This window comes from Lepus europaeus, chromosome 6 (assembly GCF_033115175.1).
Source record: "Lepus europaeus isolate LE1 chromosome 6, mLepTim1.pri, whole genome shotgun sequence".
Classification (NCBI taxonomy): domain Eukaryota; kingdom Metazoa; phylum Chordata; class Mammalia; order Lagomorpha; family Leporidae; genus Lepus; species Lepus europaeus.
Window position 1 is genome coordinate 62,170,301 of NC_084832.1, and position 18,883 is coordinate 62,189,183.

Genomic DNA, 18,883 nt, shown 5'->3' on the forward strand with positions numbered 1-18,883 from the left:
CATCATTTTTTCCAGATCTGAGAAGAAGGTCTTTGGTATCTTGATTGGTATTGCATTGAATGTATAAATTCCTTTGGGAGAATAGACATTTTGATGATATTGATTCTTCCAAACCATGAGCATGGAAGATTTCTCCATTTTTTGGTATCCTCTTCTATTTCTTTCTTTAAGGTTTTGTAGTTTTCATCGTAGAGATCTTTAACGTCCTTGGTTAAGTTTATTCCAAGGTATTTGATTGTTTTTGTAGCTATTGTGAATGGGATTGATCTTAGAATGTCTTCCTCAGCCATGCATTGCCTGTGTATACAAAGGCTGTTGATTTTTGTGGATTGATTTTATATCCTGCTACTTTGCCAAACTCTTCGATGAGTTCCAGTAGTCTCTTAGTAGAGTTCTTTGGGTCCCCTAAATAAAGAATCATATCATCTGCAAAGAGGGATAGTTTGAGTTCTTCCTTCCCTATTGGTATCCCTTTAATTTCTTTTTCTTGCCTAATGGCTCTGGCTAAGACTTCCAGAACTATATTGAATAGCAGTGGTGAGAGTGGGCATCCCTGTCTTGTACCAGATCTTAGTGGAAATGCTTCCAACTTTTCCCCATTCAATAGGATGTTGGCTGTAGGTTTTTCATAAATTGCTTTGATTATATTGAGGAATGTTCCTTCCATACCCAGTTTGCTTAGAGTTTTCATCATGAAAGGGTGTTGTATTTTATCAAATGCTTGCTCTGTGTCTATTGAGATAATCATATGGTTTTTCTTCTGCAGCCTGTTAATGTAGTGTATTACGTTGATTGTTTTGCGAACGTTGAACCATCCCTGCATACCAGGGATAAATCCCACTTGGTCTGGGTGGATGATCTTTCTGATGTATTGTTGCATTCTATTGGCCAGAATTTTATTGAGTATTTTTGCATCTATGTTCATCAGGGATATTGGTCTGTAATTCTCTTTCAATGCTGCATCTTTTTCTGGCTTAGGAATTAAGGTGATGCTGGCTTCATCAAAAAAATTTGGGAGGATTCCCTCTTTTTCGATTGCCCTGAATAGTTTGAGGAAAATTGGGGTTAATTCTTCTTTAAATGTCTGGTAGAACTCAGCAGTGAATCCATCTGGTCCTGAGCTTTTCTTTGTTGGGAGGGCCTTTATTACTGTTTCAATTTCTGTCTCAGTTATTGGTCTGTTTAGGTTTTCTATGTCTTCCTGGCTCAATTTAGGTAGGTTGTATGTGTCCAGGAATCTATCCATTTCCGATAGATTTCTCTGTTTGCTGGCATACAAGTCCTTGTAGTAATTTCAGATGATTCTTTTTATTTCTGTGGCATCTGTTGTTATGTTTCCCTTTTCATCTCTGATCCTATTGATTTGGGTCTTTTCTTTTTTTAGTTAGTTGGGCCAATGGGGTGTCAATATTGTTTTTTTTTTTTTTTTTCAAAAAACCAGCTCCTTGTTTGGCTGATGTTTTGTAATTTTTTTTGGATTCAATCCTGTTGATTTCTTCTTTGATTTTAATTATTTCTCTTCTCCTACTGCGTTTGGGTTTGGTTTGCTGCAGATTTTCTAGATCCTTGAGATGACTTGAAAGCTCATCTATTTGGTGCTTTTCCAATTTCTTGATGTAGGCACCTATTGATATAAACTTTCCTCTTAACACTGCTTTTGTTGTATCCCATAGGTTTTGGTATCATGTGTTTTTATCCTAATTTACTTCCAGACAATTTTTGATTTCTCTTTTTAATTTCTTCTATGACCCATTGTTCATTCAGGAGCATGTTGTTCAATCTCCATGTGTTTGCACGTGCTCTAGGGATTCCTGAGTTGCTAATTTCCAATTTCATTCCTTTGTGGTCTGAGAAGCTGCATGGTATGATTCTAATTCTTTTGAATTTGCTGAGACTTGCTTTATGGCCTAGCATGTGGTCAATCCTAGAGCATGTTCCATGTACAGCTGAGAAGAATGTAAAGTCCTTAGATATAGGATGAAATGTTCTGTAGATATCTGTTAGATCCATTTGGGCTATAGTGTCATTTAAATCTACTGTGTCCTTGTTGATCTTCTGTCATGTTGATCTGTCTATCTCTGAGAGTGGAGTATTGAAGTCCCCCAGTACTATTGTATTGGGGTCTAAGTCTCCCTTTAAGTCCCTTAACAAGTCTTTTAAATAAGCTGGTGCCCTGTAATTAGGTGCATATACATTGATAATCGTTATATCTTCCTGTTGAATGGATCCCTTAATCATTAAATAGTGCCCCTCTTTGTCTCTCCTAATAGATTTTGTGGTAAAGTTTATGTTGTCCGATATTAAGATGGCTACGCCCGCTCTTTTTTCATTTCTGTTGGCATGGTATATCCTTTTCCAGCCTTTCACTTTCAGTCTGTATGCATCATTGTTGGAAAGATGAGTTTCTTGTAAGCAGCAAAAAGATGGGTTTTGTTCCTTAACCCAATCAGCCAATCGGTGTCTTTTAACTGGACAGTTCAAGCCATTAACATTCAATGTGACTATTGAGAAGGAGTAACTTTGCACTGTCATTTGCCAAAGATTTTTTCTAATATATGGTTTGAGATTCCTGTGATCTTTTGCTGTGAGGTTTCCTTCCTTTACCTTCTTTCATATTGGTGACCGTGTTTCTGTGTTTCTGTATGTAACACATCTTTAAGCATCTTTTGCAGGGCTGGACGAGTGGCGACAAATTCTTTCAATTTCTGTTTGCTGTGAAAGGTCTTTCTTTCACCTTCATTCACAAATGAGAGCTTTGCAGGATATAATATTCTGGGTTGGCAGTTTTTCTCTCTTAGTACCTGGGCTATATCTTGCCATTCCCTCCTAGCTTGTAGAGTTTCTGATGAGAAGTCAGCTGTGAGTCTAATAGGAGATCCTCTGAGAGTAATCTGGCGTTTCTCTCTTGCACATTTTAGGATCTTTTCTTTACGTTTCACTGTGGTGAGTTTGATTACGACGTGTCGTGGTAAGGATCTCTTTTGATCATGTTTATTAGGGGTTCTATGAGCTTCCTGTACTAGGATGTCTCTGTCCTTCTCCAAACCTGGGAAATTTTCTGCTAGTATCTCACTAAAAAGGCCTTGTAATCCCTTCTCCTTCTCCATGCCTTCAGGAACTCCTAGAACCCGAATGTTGGGTTTTTTAATAGTATCCTGTAGATTCTTGACAGTATTTTTTAGATTTCTGATTTCTTCTTCTTTGATTTGACTGTTTCCTTTCCTGTTCTCTGTCTTCTAATTCCAATATTCTCTCTTCTGCTTCGCCCATTCTGTTTTTAAGGCTCTCTAATGTGTTTGTCATTTGATCTATTGAATTCTTCATTTCATTATGATTTCTCGTCATTATCACCATTTCTTGTTCCACTAGTTGTTTCATTTCATTTTGATTCCTCCTTAATATTTCATTTTCACGAGAGAGATTTTCTATCTTGTCCATTAAGGATTTCTGTAGTTCAAGAATTTGTTTTTGAGATTTTCTTAATGTTCTTATCAATTTTTTGAGATCTGCTTCTTGCATTTCCTCTATCTCTTCATCTTCATAATCTTGGATTGGGGTGTCTTGTTCATTTGGGGGCATCATAGTGTCTTCCTTGCTCTTTTTACCTCGGCCTCTACATTTGTTGTTTGGCATGTTGGAGATAATTTATGGTTGTTTCTTTTTTTTTTTTGGCTGTGGTGTTTTTTTCTTGTTATACTATGCCTCTAAGTGGGCTGTCTGGTTTGATGGATCCTTAGAGGCTGAGATGGGTGTGGCCAGAGAGCTCTGCTTGATTCTTCAGGTTTAAGGCTGTGCAAAAAGCGACTCACCCAGATTGTTCTGTCCCTTGCTTCTTGCTGGATCGCTCTTGCTCTCTCTCTCTTTTTTTTTTTTTTGACTCAGTTGGGAAGTAATTCGGCACAGGAGGGTGGAATTAAGGGTAGTTGAAATCTGGCCTCTGTGAGTATTTTTTTGATCTACCCCTGGGACCACACAAAGAGTTATGCAGCCCTCAATGTGTTCTCAAGTTTCACCATAGACCCAAAGTTACTGAGTTTGTGTACTCATTGCCGCTTTACATATGTAAAATGGTGCCTGCTCTTTGTTTTGCTCAGTGAGTGAAGAGAGAGGTTTCTGCCTTTCCCCCCCAATGTCTCGGGTTTCTGATGTCTTTGTCTTATCTCCCGTTCGTTCCCACGCTGGAGAGATTCTGCGGCTCGGTTCCCGCAGTTTGGTTTCCACACGGTGGGCTCCCTGTAGGTCCTCTGTGTCACATCCACTAGATCCGGAAGCGTTTCCTCTGCAGTTTTTTTCTTGAGTCTTTTCCTGAGGCTACAGTAATTCCACTTTTATGAAACTTTATTTTCCCAAACTAAGGCGCACGTCCTCACTATCTGCCATCTTGGCTCCGCCCCCTCTGTACTAGTTTTTATGTGAATACCTTAACAAAGTACCACAAACCAGATGGTTTGAAACAACAAAAACTTATTTTCTCACATTTCTAAAATTAAGTGGTCAGCAAGGTCATGGTTCCTTTAAAGGATTAGCAAGAACTATTCTTGACTCTGCTAGTTTGTGGTGGTCGCCAGCAATCCTTGCTTTTTAAAAAATATTTATTTATTTGAAAGGCAGAGTTACAGAGAAGCAGAGGCAGAGAGAAAGAGGTCTTCTACCTGCTGGTTCATTCCCCAGATGGCCACAATGGCCGGAGCTGCACCGATCCAAAGCAAGGAGCCAGGAGCCTCCTCCAGGTCTCCCAGATGGGAACAGGGGCCCAAGGACCCAGACCATCCTCCACCGCTTTCCCATGCCACAGCAGAGAGCTGGATCAGAAGTGGAGCAGCTGAGACTCCAATCAGCACCCACATGAAATGCCAGCACTGTAGATGGCAGCCCCACACACTATGACACAGTGCAGGCCCCTGCCTCCCTTGGATTGTAGTCACATCATTTCATTCTATTCACAACAAATTTTTTTGTCTCTATGTCTCCTGCTCTCAAAAGGACACTGGTCTTTATTGGGCTTAGAATATACTTTATCTAGTGTGACTTCATCTTAACATTACATCTGTAAAATCTCTATTTCCAACAGATTGTGTTCACAGGTTTGGCCATACTGTTTTGGAGGACATAATTCAACCCACAGAAGGAACATAGACCACTGATTTGATAGAGTTGTTGTAAGGCTTACATGGCAGACAGAGAGTGTATGCTCCACAGAGCATCCAGTCCTGGGCACATGCTCCTCAGCCATCCCACCTTTGAGAAAAATTGAAGGATGCTCTAACTTCCACAGCTGTCATCCCACAGACACCAGAATGAGTTGATGATAGCAACTCACACATCCATGTGAGCTATAAAAAGTCAAATCCTCTTGGGGTTTGCTGGAAAGGAATACTCTACAGAAACTGATTACTCTCAGATTATTCTGATTCTTGATAATGGAAATATCTCAAGACTACTCCACTCCTTTGTTCTGATTCTATTTCTTCCATGGAAACCTTTGATAACCCATCTACAAAGGCAATTCCATCTGCAAAATGGGACTGTGAGTTGTCTACTGGAAAACGCCAACCTTTCATTATAATCCCTGTTGCAGACTTTAAATCTTGGTTAGAAATTAGTCTCCAGGTCACCATCATGGTGCACCAAATTAGGCTGCCACTTTCAGTGCTGGCATCCCATATCAGAGTGCCAGTTCAGGTCCCAGTTGTTCCACTTTCCATCTAGCTTCCTGATATTGTTCCCAGGGAAGGCAGCAGATGATGGCCCAAATGCTTGAGTCCCTGCCATCCATGTGGGAGACCTGAATGAATTTCCTGGCTCCTGGCTTCAACCTGGACCAGCCCTGTCCATTACAGCTATTTGGGGAAGTGAACCAGCAGATAAGTGTGTGCTCTCTTGCTTTCTCTCTCCTCCCACAACCACCTCCCAGTGAGTCTGCCTTTCAAAAATAAATCTTTAAGAGAGAAAGCGAGAGAGAGAGAGAGATGAAAGGAAAGTAGTGCCCTGTGTGTTTTATGAGTGGAAGTTGATTTCTGGAGAAGTAGTAAGATGACACTTTCCAAATGCAGAGCTTAGGGCTCAGGCCTGTTTCTGAGATGACCCTTGGGGCCTTAGCTCTGATTATGTGGATAATGGCTCTCTCCATTTGATCTATCTCAAAAGTAAATCTGGTTTGTAATGAACACTGTAAGGGGAATGGTGAGGCTGTTGGCTGGGATGGGAGCACACACTCTAGGGCTCAGGAGACAGGCCAGGGTTGCAGATGCAGTTCAGGTTAAGAGTCCAGGGAGCCTGGCTCAGTAAAGGGAATACAGCAAAATGATAAGATGTAATATGAAAGGACTAACCACAAAATCAGAAAATTGGAATACCAGAGGTGGTACAGGGGAAGTGCACAAACAAGTCCATGAAGCAAATGTAGAGTTGGATTAATGTTACAGTTGCCTGCAAGCAGTGGATTGGCAGAGCCCTAGAACTAGAATTAGCACCCAGAGCATAGGGAACAAAGAGACAAGGCACAGGAATCAAGCTGGAGAAATTCTCAGAATAAGGCTCAATTACAAATGGCCTTTTTTATTTGAAAACAAACAGTCCTGCCCATTAATGTGGCCATGCAGAACCCAGATCAGTCTAAAAATTGCAGAGCCAGGATTCTGTTAGGCTCCCAGGGAATGCTTCTGTCTCAGGGGCTGGAGAAGTGACTGAAAAGGTGGAAATAGACCAAAAAGCAATGAAGTCCTTAAGCACCTTGACCAGAAAGACAACCACTTGTTCCATCTCAAACCCACCTGGTACTATGAATTACAGTGACAAAGATGGCCTGGGAGGGTTGGAACCCAATCCTAGGCTCCTCCCTCACCAGGGGTGTGGCATGCCTCAGGACACTCAGCTACAAATGCTGGCAAAGGGCCCCTATGATGGTCAAAAGGTTCAATCCAGCAGATATGACTAAGGCAAGAGACCATGAGAAAAAATAGCAGAGGTGGTCCACGAAGAAGATGAGAGAGAGCAGGGAGACCAGCAATGAGCTGAGGAGCAGGGCCTCCTTGCACACATGGTGAGGAAGGCAAACTCAACATGGAGCTCTGTCTGCAGTGGATCCTCACCATCAGGCCATACATACCACAATGACATGAATTTGAATCAGAAGAGCCTGGCCAGGCAGGCAGACCCCAGAAACCCCTGGGTTTGAAACAAGGCCCTGGGCACAAACCCATACCGAGGATGCCAAGACTAAGGTCCATTCCCTCCATGAATCTCAGATACAAGAGAGGAGCCTGATTTTTGCATCAGAGCACAAGGTCAGGACCAGATCAACACCCAGGGGAACACTGAGTCCCATCGTTGCTTCTGTTCCCCTGCCTGGGGTTGGAATTGGTTCTGGGACCCAGAGGGGATGGCTGGGGGTCAGGTGAGGGGATGGGTGTGGCCCCTGGCCCTCAAGCAGCCCTGCTTGTAGGGAGAAGATAGCTACAGGAGTTGGGGACTTCCATACCACCAACGTTTTATTCCCTGGAAGCTAAACCAAGAAAATGCACAATCACTTTTTCTAGAAACTTCATGTAGCAAAAGGACACAGGCAAATGCAGCCCACATTCCAAGCTTCATTTAGCACAATATTTTGTCTTGAGAAACCTTTCAAATGTTTTCAGTGTTCTTCCCTGCCAATATAAAATAATCACACTATAATGCACCACAACCTTTCACTATACTGTAACGCGAAAAAGAGGGAGAGACAGAGGGAAAAATAAAAGGAATAAAACAAATTGCCTGCTACATGTGACCATACAAATCAGCCAGACCAATTAAGTGTGTGACAGGAAGCTGAGAAAGATATGGAAAGACAGCTTCAAGGGGAACTGGAAAAGCATTTGACAGCATAATTTCCACCACTTTCATGGGACAGGAGTGAGCCTGTGCAGAGCTTACTGTACTGCAAAGGAGCTCAGAGCAAAGTGAGAATTAAACTTCATCTCCTGCAGCTTTACTGGTAATCAAAACACAAAGAAGAACTGGGGAGCAGCAGCCACAGATGGACATGCTGTATCTGAGCTATTTGATAATAGCTCTAGGCACTCTGATTTGATCAGGTTATAGATGAGATAATCCAAGTGCAGAGACATAAAATAGCTTGTGTGGCCAAGTTCATTTGTCAGTTAGGGGTGGGGGGCGGCTGTACTGCAATCACATTGGCATCCTACCTCTCCTTCAGCTGCATATACTAGACCTTGTACACATGTGAAGAAAACACAGTCTCTGACCCATACAAACCTCCAAGGTGGTGAGAGTTAACACAGAGCTGTGCAATGAGGAGGGCTTTCAGAAAGAAATGTAAAGAGTCCTGTGTTCTGGTGCAGCAGGTTAAGCTGCTGCTTGCAACTAGGGCACTCTGGCATCCCATATCAGAGTGCTGATTGCGGTCCCAGCTGCTCTGCTTCTGATACAGTTTCCTGCTACTGTGTCTGGGAAGGTAGCAAAGGATGGGCCAAGTACTTGAGACCCTCCCACCCAAGTGGGAGGCCTGGATGGGGTTTCTGGCTCCTGGCTTCAGCCTGGTCCAGTCCTGGCTCTTGTGGCTGTTTGGGGAGTGAATCAGTGGATGGACTATCTCTCTCTTTCTTTTCTCCTCCCTTTCTCTCTCTCTCTCTCTCTCTCTCTCTCTCTCTCTCTCTCTCTCTCTCTCATTTGGCCTTTTAAATATATTGTTCTGGAGAGAGAGAATGAAAGAAAGAAAGAGAAAGAGAGAGAAGGAAAGAGAGAAAGAAAGAGAGAAATAAAGTGCGAGAGAGGAGAGGGAGGGAGGAAGGGAGGACGGAAGGAAGGCAGGAAGGAAGGTAGGAAAGAAGGAAGGGGAGAGGAAGAACATGTGGGAGGGTCTGCAGATGGCCTGTTGGAACAAGGGAGAATATTGAGAAGTTCTGAAATGAGAGGTTAGGTAAGGAGAGAGGGTCAGGGATTCCAGGCATGCAGTAGAATTATGAAGACCCAGAGCTGAGAGCAAATGACAAGGTTGGAGAAGTGCAAGGAACAGAGTGGAGCCTAGGAGAAATATGCAAAGGAGTATGAGGCAGACAGAGTGGTTCCAGGGAGACCTAAGTCTGTACTGAGGAATCTGGATTTCATCTTTAGGGCAGTAAGAACCCCCAGAAATGGGGGGAGTCTCTCTGTATTTTAGGGAGATTAAACTGGCATTAGGCAATAGGAGAATTGCAGGAATTAATGCCAGAGTGTGCGGAGAGATGGATAGGGTGTGCCTGTGATTGTCCAGGGCAGGGGTGCTGAACAGAGCTGGATGGGGTTGGAGCTACAGAGGAGTGCGAGCGGATCTGGCAGTGGAAAGAATAGGTATGGAAACAGGGGAAAGGAGAGGCAAGGGTCCTCTCAGGAATGTTGCAGGAGACAGTGGTCACTTCAGTTAGTGAAAGTGACATACGAAGAAGTCATCATGGGAAGAATCCAATGCAATGGTTTAGATATGAGTTTGAGCATTCCCCCAAAAGTGCATGTGCTGAAGCCTGGGTCTCTAAACTCGCATGCTAATGATGAATGGATTATATTAGTGGTTAATAGATTAGGGTGGAAACTTGATCCAATTACGGTGTTTAGGAGGTATTCTGTGGGAGTCCTTTGGTCACTGGGGTCTTGACTTGGAAGGTAGTTCTTGCTGGAAGGTTGGTTACATAAGGCGAATTTGGCCTCTCTCTGCTTCCTGGCTCACCCTATGATTCCTCTCCCACACATGCTCCACCATTGTCATCTTCCAGCCTTACCAGACACATAAACCAAGGACACCACCTGACCTTGCACTGTGAACCTCCAGAACCGTGAGCCCAAATCAGCCTCCTTCCTTCATACGTAGCTTGTCTTAGGCATTGGGTTGTAGAAGCAAAAAACTGACTGATACAAAGGAAGCATCTGCTTGGAGTATGTTGAATCTGAGATGTTTGTGAAATAGGCAAAAGGAAGTGTTGACCCATTGCAGGCTAAGGCTGGCGAGGAGAAGTGTGGCAGGCCTGGGGAGGTCAGGGCCTTCAGCACTTCCTGGTAGCTGAAGTTAGAGGAACATTTGAGCACACTAAGGGCTATGAGAACTGAACAGGAAAGAAGGCCAAGGACAGCACCTTGGGGAATACCAAACTAAGGGACGGTCATGGAGAACAGGAGGCTGGAAAGGTGATGAGAAGAAATACTGAAAAGATGAGAAGTGAATAAAGAGCTCACTACCAAGGAAGCCAAGTGCAAGATCAGTTTAAGCAGTCGTTGATGGGGGTGAAAAAGTGTCAGGGATTTAGCAACAAGAGGATCAGCGAGGTGGTGTGGAAGCCGAGGGGCAGGGGAAAGAGCAGCAGCTGAGGCTGTGACTGCCATAATGGGAGAGAATGCTCCGAGCTCTACAGCAGCTGCACAGGATGTGTTGCTGGAGGAAAAGTTTGAGCCACAGAGGAAAGATGCATGTGTACATCTCTGGAGACAACCTTCATTCTCACTCTCGGCCCTTCTCCCTCATGTGACATCAGGTCCTCCACGTGGGTGGCAAAAACCCAACAGCTTGAGCCATCACTGCTGCCTCCCAGGGTCTGCATTAGCAGGAAGCTGGAGTCGGGAGTCAGAGCCAGCTATCAAATGCAGGGCTGTGCACCTTTCACCTTGGCTCTTAACCACTAGGACAAACACATTCCTCTCGAACTCCCTTCCTGATCACTCCTGTCTTTGAAACCTTCACTCCTTCCCTGACTTCTCCAGCCCTGAGGCCACGTGGGTTTTCATTTGCTGACTGCTCAGCCCATCGGAATACGCTGTCAGTTCTCCATCACTCTATCGTGGGTGCTCCATGGAGCCCCACCACGGTCCTCAGCTTGCCTCTTTTTACTCCCTCCAAGGATGCACCTACAGAGGAGAGTCTGCCATGGTCTCTCTATCCCTGCCTTCCAGATATATCTTTAAACAGCACATCTTTCCATCTTTACAAATAATTTTCTTCTCAGTTCTCTCTTGCTCTGTGTGACACAGTCTCTTAGGCAGGCTGAGTTGGCATTGTTTTTGCAATTTTATAAATAAAAAAAAAAGAAATCAGAGACCAGGAGACCTCACGGGGATTTCCTGAATTCTAACCTGCACTATGTTCCCACTCTTTCAGTTGCCTACAGGGTAATCTTCCTTTAGGATTCTGTTTCTAACTTAGACCTTGCCTGAATTCATCCTTCTCGTCAAACCAGTTCCACTCAGCTTGTGACTACTGTCACTGAGGTTCCATCTCACCCCGGTGAGAATGGCTCACATTCAGAAATCTACCAACAACAGATGCTGGAGAGGATGTGGGGAAAAAGGGACACTAACCCACTGTTGGTGGGAATGCAAACTGGTTAAGCCACTATGGAAGTCTGTCTGGAGATTCCTCAGAAACCTGAACATAACCCTACCATACAACCCAGCCATCCCACTCCTTGGAATTTTTTTTTAACTTTTATTTAATGAATATAAATTTCCAGTGTACAGCTTATGGATTACAATGGCTTCCCCCTCCCATAACTTCCCTCCCACCCGCAACCCTCTCCTCTCCCGCTCCCTCTCCCCTTCCATTTGCATCAAGATTCATTTTCAATTCTCTTTATATACAGAAGATCAATTTAGTATAAAGATTTCAACAGTTTGCACCCACATAGAAACACAAAGTGAAACATACTGTTTGAGTACTAGTTATAGCATTAAATCACAATGTACAGCACATTAAGGACAGAGATCCCACATGAGGAGCAAGTGCACAGTGGCTCCTGTTGTTGACCCAACAAATTGACACTCTAGTTTATGGCGCCAGGAACCATCCTAGGCTGTCGTCATGAGTTGCCAAGGCTATGGAAGCCTTCCAAGTTTGCCGACTCTGATCATATTTAGACAAGGTCATAAAAGACAGAGTGAGGATAGTAACCAATGATCCTAAGAGTGGCATTAACCAGGTCTGAACAATTATACAGCATGAAGTGGGGAAGAGGACCATCAGTACACACAGGTTGGGAGTAGAGCCATTGGTGGTAGAGTAGAGGTTATGATTACAAAGGAATGAGGCCCAAGTGCACTAGACAGGGCCTAGAACTGGGATTCTTCCTCTGCCCTGTCACCTTCAAAGTGTCTCAAAGAGCCACTGGCTAACGAACTCTTGTTTCTGGATGCGATTCACTCCACCTAACATCCTGTAACTGTGCGGTAAGCACCCTGGCCACTGGTGAGAGGTTTGTGGGCAGATGTGCTGTAAACCAGAACCCACTAACTCAGCAATGATGGGAAGTTCTTCCTGGAGGAGGGAATTCTCCCATGTACTTTCTCTGCACTGCAGGCGTCCTCTTCGGGGCCCTGGGCAGGGAAGGACTTCTCAGCCAGATTGTGGGGGGCATGGGAGAGGTGGCTGGAGGTTCACCCTGCAGGGAGGTGGCCTGGGCAGTTTCATAGTCTCCTTTTCTGTCTTCTTTCTCAGAGTTTCTTTCATGAAGACACCACTTTCGGAGGTCTGCAAGCTCACAGAGTGTCTCCTGTGGGATCCCAGGCTGATGGTACCTGAGCAGTCCTGGGAGCCTGGCAGACGGGAAGTGCAGTGCGCCCCACACAGGACTCTGCAGGTTCTGGGGTGGCTGACACCCCTGAGAAACGGTCTTTGAAACCCTGCCTTCCATCAGGGGAAGAATCAGAGCAAACCCTTGCAGTAGGGCCAAAGTGACTTCACAGGGAATTCCCACAATAGGCCAGGGTCCATGTGAGGGCCACGTGCACTTATAGTTACCAAATCTAATTCATTCTTTATACGCAACCATCCTGTCCTGTCCTCACCTTCCCTCCTCTGATTCCTTGGGAACCCACCAGGATTGGGGGCAGGAGGGACTGCTCAGATGTTGGCTAGCTTGGTCTCTCTGACCTTCCTCCCAACCAAATCCTGGAATCTGCAGAGAAAGCTCAAGAACCCCTAAGATGACTTCGGAATTTCATGATCTTGGTTTCCTATTTTTATTCCCAAAACCATACAACACTCCACAGGATACTATAAGTTTTCTAGTTAGAACATTCCCAGAATCCTAGTGATGTGTACTTAGTTTTTCAGTGATTTCTCCCACATTCTGATCCTCAAATGCCCTCCGACTTGCATATGCTTCCTTCTCTTTCTAGTACTTTCTTGGACTCCTGAGAAAATCAAAGAATCCCCCAGACCCTTCCTTGCCTGGACCCTGCCCAAGGCTGCTGGGGCTTTCTGAAAGACTGACTGTTGGGTCCTTCTTCCTGAAAGGAGAACTTGCCCAGGTCACAGAAACCATGGTAACATGACATCCCGCACCACAAGTATACTACCTCAGGCACCTTCAGACGGAATAAGAGACAGCCCAAGAAGACGTGTAATTACTGTGTAATGTCAGAGTTACCATTACAACAGGGATCTGCAGGGGAGAAAAATGACAGCTTGGCAATGGTCTGCATGGCCAAAATGTTGGGTGCTGTAAGCACAGTCACATGTCAATCACATTTTGGTGAATCACGGACAGTGGTCCTGCAAAATCATACCCCTTGTGACATCTCACTTAGTTTGGGTAACGAACTCTGTGATGTCTGATGTTCTGACAGAGATGAAATTAGCCAGGACATGTTTCCCAGAGTGTGTCCCATTGCTAAGAGATGCAGGATTCAACTACATGAGCATCGTTGGTATTTATACTGGTGTGAGTGGCACTGATCTTACTGGATTACTGGCTTAGCAAATGCTGCCTCTTGCTCTCTGCTGCTGACAACCCCTTCCCCTGTGTTGTCTTGACTGGTGACTTTGCACGTTCTCCACTGAAATTTCTTCCCTGAGAACTACCCTGGGCAAAAAGGAGCCTGCGGGTCATAGGCACATTTGAGGATAACTATCCCCTTAAAACTGTAGCCTTTTCACAGTTCACTCTTTCCTGTGCTATTTTGAGGAGACAAATGCTCCTATGGAACAACTTACTCCCAGGGATGTGGCAGGCGTGGAAACCCAGCAGAAGATTGGCACCCAAACATGCCTCCAAGAGCAGGTGCCCTGCCTTATCTCTGACATCCTTCCTCCTACCTTGATCTCTGCTAAGTCCCCTTGCTTCTTTCTCTAACATTCTCTAAGAGCCAGTCTTTTTTCTATGTTCATCCCTAATTGCTAGCCTCCAGCTAAACAATAAACAAACATGCAGAAATTCAACACAAAGGAAACTGAATGTGTATAGACAGCTGAGCTGCTTGGAGATATGATTTCATTTAAAAAAAAAAGCATTATTTTGACTAAGTACTGTCTTCTCTCTGGCTCTCATAACTTTGTTCAGCTCTCCTTGGTATGGGTCTTTGATGCTATGGATTTAAAACATGCAAAATACTCAACAATTTTTTTTCCAGTATTCTAAAGCATTTTGTCAGTGTACTAAGGAAGTTTGAAGTGGTTATTAGCCCATTCTGGATCTACATGAGACTACAGGATTGTTCTGCAGCTGGGTCTCTGACTCCTGGTTGTCTGCTTCTCCAGGTGGAAGAGGAAAGACAGAAGATCAGCAAGTGCTTTCTTCAAAATTGTGATTTTGCTTGTTCCGATAAATCCTAGGGGACTGGCCTGCATCAGGGCTCTCCCTGTGAATAGACAAGGCAACTCTCCCCAGGCCCACTTATTCAGTTAAAACTGCCACTCTTTCTCCTCTCTCCCTACCTAGGCATTCCTATTTCACCATTAAATTCATTTCTTAGAGCAAAGGAATTATTTTCAAAGGTTGTTTGTGGGTCATATGGTAGGTCTATATTCAGATTTTTGAGGTATCTCTGTACTGTCTCCCAGAGTGGCTTTACCAGTTTGCATTCCCATCAACAGTGGATTAGGGTGCCTTTCCCCCCACATCCTTGACAGCATATGTAGTTTATTGATTTTTGTATGAAAACCATTCTTACAGGAGTGAGGTGAAACCTCATTGTGGTTTTGAATTGCATCTCCCTGACAGCTAGTGATCCTTAACATTTTTTTCATATGTCTGCTGGTCCTTTGGATTTTCTGTTTTACAAAATGTCTGTTTAAGTACTTTTCCCATCTCTTAAATGGGTTGTTTGTTTTGTTGTTGTGGAATTTCTTGATCACTTTGTAGATTCTGGTTATTACTCCTTTATCAGTTGCATAGTTTGCAAATAATTTCTCCCATTCTGGTAGTTGCCTCTTCACTTTCCTGAGTGACTGTTTTGCTGCACAGAAACTTTTCAATTTGATGTAATCTCATTTGTTAATTTTGACTTTGACTGCCTGTGCCTCTGGGGTCTTTTCCAAGAAGTCTTTGCCTGTACTATTGTGAATGGGTTTGAACTTAGAAGTTGAATATCAGCTGTGGCATTGTCTGTGTCTACAAAATCTGTTGATTTTTGTGTATTGACTTTATATAGTGCTACTTTCTATGAGTTCCAATAATCTCTTAATGGAGTCTTTTAGACCCCCTAGATGTAAAATCATGTCACCTGCAAATAGGGATTCTTTTACTTCCTGCTTCCCAATTTGTATCACTTTGATTTCTTTTTCTTGCCTAAATTGTTCTGGCTTAACCTTCTAGGACTATATTGAATAGCAATGGTGACAGTGGGCACCTGATCTCAGTGGGAATGCTTCCAAATTTTCCCCATTCAGTAGGACATGGGTGGTGGTTTTGTTGCCTCAGTTGTCTTGAGAAATGTTTCTTCTGTTCCCAGTTTCTTAAGTGTTGTTGTCAGAAATTGCTTTGATTGTGTTGAGGAATGTTACCTCTAAACCAATTTGCTTAGAGTTTTCACCATGAAAGGATATTGTATATCATGAAATGCTTTCTCTGCATCTATTGAGATAATATAGGGTTTCTGTTCATGCTTTTGTTGATGTGATGTGTCACATTAATTGATTTGTGAATGTTGAACCATCCCTGCATACCAGGGATAAATCCAACCTGGTCTGGGTAGATGATCTTTCTAATGTGCTGTTGGATTCTATTGGCTAGAATTTTGTTGAGGATTTTTGCATCTATGTTCATTAGTGAAACTGATCTGTAATTCTCTGTTGCATCTTTTTCAGGTTTAGGAATTAAGGTGATACTGGCTTTAAAGAAAGAATTTGGAAGGATTACTTCACTTTCAATTGTTTTGAATAACATGGGAAGAATTGGAGTTAGTTCTTTAAATGTCTGGTAGAATTCGGTAGTGAAGCCATGTGGTTCTGAGCTTTTCTCTATTGAGTGGGCCTTTATTACTGATTCAGTTTCCATCTTGGTTATGGGTCTGTTAGGTTTTCTGTTTTCATGGCTTCATTTAGGTAGCTTGTATGTGTCCAGGAATGTATCCATTTCTTTTAGTTTTCCCAGTTTGTTGGCATATAGCTCTTTGTAGTAATTTCTGATGTTTCTTTTTTATTTCTATGGTGTCTTTACTTACATTTCTGTTTCATCTCTAATTTTGTTGATTTGGGTTTACTCTATCTTTTCTTTAGGTTAGCTGGGCCAATAGTATGTCGATTTTGTTTATTTTTTTAAAAATACCTTTTCAGTTTCTTAATGTTTTGTAGTATTTTTTATGGAATCAATTTGGTTGATTTCTGCTCTAAATTTAATTATTTCTTTTTTCTACTAGTTTTGAGTTTGGTTTACTATAGTTTTTCCAGATCCCTTTTTAAACTTTTATTTAATAAATATAAATTTCCAAAGTACTGTTTATGGATTACAATGGATTTCCTCCCACCCGCACCCCTCCCATCTCCCACTCCCTCTACCATTGCATTCGCATCAAGATTCATTTTCAATTATTTTTATATACAGAATAATTTTGTATAAATTAAGTAAATGTTTCATCAGTTTGCACAAAGTGTAAAATACTGTTTCAGTACTAGTTATAGCAATAATTCACAATGTAAAACACATTAAGGACAGAGATCCTACATGAGGAGCAAGTGCACAGTGACTCGTGTTGTTGACTTAACAATTTGACACTTTTGTTTATGGCATCAGTAATCACCCTAGGCTCTTATCATGAGTTGCCAAGGCTATGGAGGCCTTTTGAGTTCGCTGACTCTGATCATATTTAGATAAGGTCATAGTCAAAGTGGAAGTTCTCTCCTCCCTTCAGAGAAAAGTACCTCCTTCTTTGATGGCCCATTCTTTCCACCGGGATCTCACTCGCAGAGATATTTCATTTAGCTTTTTTTTTTTTTGGCCAGAGTGTCTTGGCTTTCCATGTCTAAAATACTCTCATGGGCTCTTCAGCCAGATCCGAATGCCTTAAGGAATAATTCTGAGGCCAGAGTGCTGTTTAGGACATCTGCCATTCTATGAGTCTGCTGTGTCTCCCACTTCCCCTGTTGGATCATTCTCTCCCTTTTTTATTTTATCAGTTAGTATGAGCAGACACTAGTCTTGCTTATCATTATGATAAATTGTGAATTGAAATTGATCACTTGGACTAGTGAGATGGCATTGGTACATGTCACCTGGATGGGACTGAATTGGAATCCCCTGGCACGTTTCTAACTCTACCATTTGGGGCACGTCAGATTGAGCATGTCCCAAATGTGTGCACAAAGGGTGAAATGTGGCTTTCAGCTAAGAAAAATCTCATAGCTCTGGATTAGCAGTTACTCTCTATTGCATGGAATAGAGGCCCCATGCACATTTTAGAATCTTTTCTTTATGTTTTACTGTGGTTAATTTGATTTACAATATGTTGTGGTGAAGATCTTTTCTGATCATTCTATTAGGTGTTCCATGTACTTCCTGTACTTGGATGTCCCTTTTGCTCCAAATTAGGGAAGTCTTCTGTTATTATTTTACTAATCCTTTCTTTATTTCCACACCTTCATGAACTCCTAGAACCCATATGTTCCTTCATTTGATAGTATCCTATAGATTCCCAATGGTGTTTTTTTAAATTTTTTTATTTTATTTTTTATTTTCTCATCTTGTTTTTGGTTTGACTGTATAATTTCTTGTGCTTTGTCTTCTAAGTCCAATATTCTTTCTTCTGCTTGACCGATTCCATTATTAAGGCTTTCCACTGCATTTTTATTTCTTGTATTGAATTCTTCATTACATTTGATTTTTCTTTAAGAACTCAACTTCATGGGAGAAATTTTCTTTTATGTCTTGTACAGATTTCAGTAGTTCATGCATTTGGTACTGATACTTCTATGTAATCTTATCATCATTTTAAAATTCAATTTCTTCTATCTCATTATTTTCTTTTTTTAAAAGATTTATTTATTTATTTGAAAGTCAGAGTCACACAGAGACAAGAGAAGCAGAGAGAGAGAGAGAGAGAGAGAGAGAGAGAGAGAGAGAGAGATCTTCCATCTGATGGTTCAATCCCCAATTGGCTGCAATGGCCAGAGCTGCACCAATCTGAAGCCAGGAGCCAGGAGCTTATTCTAGGACTCCCACATGGGTGCAGGGGTCCAAGGACTTTGGCCATCTTCTACTGCATTTGCAGCCCATAGCAAAGAGCTAGATCAGAGGTGGAGCAGCTGGGTCTCAACTGGCACCCATATGGGATGCCAACACTTCAGGTCAGGGTGTAAACACACTGTGCCACAGCACCAGCCCCCCACCTCATTATTTACACAATATAGTTTTGTAAAAATTTATTTATTGTACAGATTTATTCATTTATTTATTGTACAGATTTATTTATTGTACACAATATAGTATAGATTTCAGTAGTTCATGCATTTACTTCTGATAACTTCTATCTAATCTTATGATCATTTTTTAAATTCCATGTTTTGCATTTTTCCCATCTAATTATCTTCACAATATTGTATTGAAGTGTTTTGTTCTTTTAGGGGTGTCATGTTGTCTTCCTTCTTGTTTATTGAATTGGTGCATTTGTTATTTGGCATTTGTGGAGATACTCTTTGGTTTCTTCTTCA